Below are 1,751 nucleotides of genomic sequence, written 5' to 3'. Positions count from 1 at the left end.
AAGCTTGAATGCAGCCTGGTTGTTGATGGAACAGTTGCAACTTTGGTTCCTAGATCATAGACATCTGAATTTTCTGTGTGCTTTTAAAAAATGGAAATTCTTAGCTCTGTCTCCTTAAAACAAATTGCCCATCAGGCATCACCTGAGTTTCCTTTGCCAGCCTGGGAACTGTGTCAGGGCAGTCAGCCAGGGCCGTCCTACCTGCTGGCTGGTTTCCCTTCTCTCGGGTTATCTGTCCTTCGCTGACTAATGTCCAATGTCTTCAAACCCAGTGGTTTTCATTTTTTGTCTGCTTTGCTGTCACGTAAGGCATGTAAGAGTAAGTATGGTTTTCATCCCTTTGTCCTGTGGAATTAAAAAATATATATTTTATTGTTATGTACATGGAATATGCAATAGTACAAATGTTCATAATCTATAATGAAAAGATGACAAGACCACCACTCAGCATCTAAAATAAAAAGTTTGTTGACTCTATTGCTTATTTTATGAAGAAGAGTTAGAACAATCAGACACAGTGTCTATGAGCAGAGCAGACAGTTCATCTTATATAAAGTTTGGGGGGAAATTACAGAATTCTGGTATTGAAACATTGCAGAGATTTAGTGAAATAACATTATCTGCAGTCCTCACCCAGATGAGGTTTTTTTAAAATTGATTAACTGTCAGTCAGAGGCATGTTTATTGTGGAGAATCCATTTCTGATTAACTGACTTTCAGAAGCAAGGAGCTGTCACTTACTGTGAAAGCACATTTACCGAGAGGAGTTTTCTTGATCCACTGAACAAGTTGAAAGCCAGTTCTGGTGGCCACATGTAGTCCCAGCTAGGGAATAATCCATCTTTACCTGGGAGCATGGGCACTGCTTTTGTCATTGGAAAATAAACAGCAAGGAAAAATCAAACGACAATTTGGAACATGACCACTCCCCAGAAGCTCCATCTTGGGCTCTCATCTGGTTCCTAACCCTCTCTTAAGACAAGCCATTATCTTGACTTCTAACAGCGTAGATTAGGTTTGGCTAATCTATGGAATTAGTATATGTATTTTTCTTTTTTTTAATATATAAAAAGACATTTTATTATTGTTTGCTATATAACAGTGAATATATTCAACTGCATTTTCTCAAATGGCAAATAAGACCCAAGATAACATCTCTTTGATTCCTGAAAACCTTAATGTCATCTGTCTTTTGGAGGATCCAGTTTCCTACGATGTCTATGATACTGTCCACGAGGATACCAACAATGCTTAGTAGTAAAGAACATTTTGCTAAGTTGTTCTATCATGGGTCCTTGCTCGATGTGTTCGTTTTGTTCTTCTAATCTGGTTTTCAGCACTTGATCATGTGTTTCTTCATTTTTATTCACGGGATCTGGCCATGGGATAGGTTTTGTATGTTCGTATGGAATGTCCACAGAAGGGTGGTAGCATACTATGGTCCTGCCATCTGATGTCAAAGCAAGCTCTACTTTGAAATTATAGTCATCTGGAAGAAGAGAATATGTAGATTTATGACAAACACAATATAAAGTTCCGTGTTGAATCGGAAAGAAATGTTTCCAGAGAGTTCTGTGTGATATTACCCATTTCACTGCTGCTAATACCATGGTGACTCAAGATGCTTATCAGGTGGTGTGAAAGATGATCTGAAGAGAAACTGCTTTTAAAATCTGCTTCCAGGCATACCTATTTTCATCCCTCAATCCGGGCCCTCTGTATTTTTCCTATTCTAGTTTCTTTTGCTCAGT

General features: G+C 38.4%; 1 pseudogene; it reads right to left on the bottom strand.

The window, feature by feature from the left end:
- Positions 1-1,142: 1,142 nt before the first annotated feature.
- LOC115306487 lies at positions 1,143-1,610 on the bottom strand (annotated as a pseudogene).
- Positions 1,611-1,751: the final 141 nt, after the last annotated feature.

The sequence above is a fragment of the Suricata suricatta genome, chromosome 2 (assembly GCF_006229205.1).
Source record: "Suricata suricatta isolate VVHF042 chromosome 2, meerkat_22Aug2017_6uvM2_HiC, whole genome shotgun sequence".
Lineage (NCBI taxonomy): Eukaryota > Metazoa > Chordata > Mammalia > Carnivora > Herpestidae > Suricata > Suricata suricatta.
Note: the sequence above shows the minus strand (reverse complement) of the source record. Positions and strands in the feature narration are given on the sequence as shown.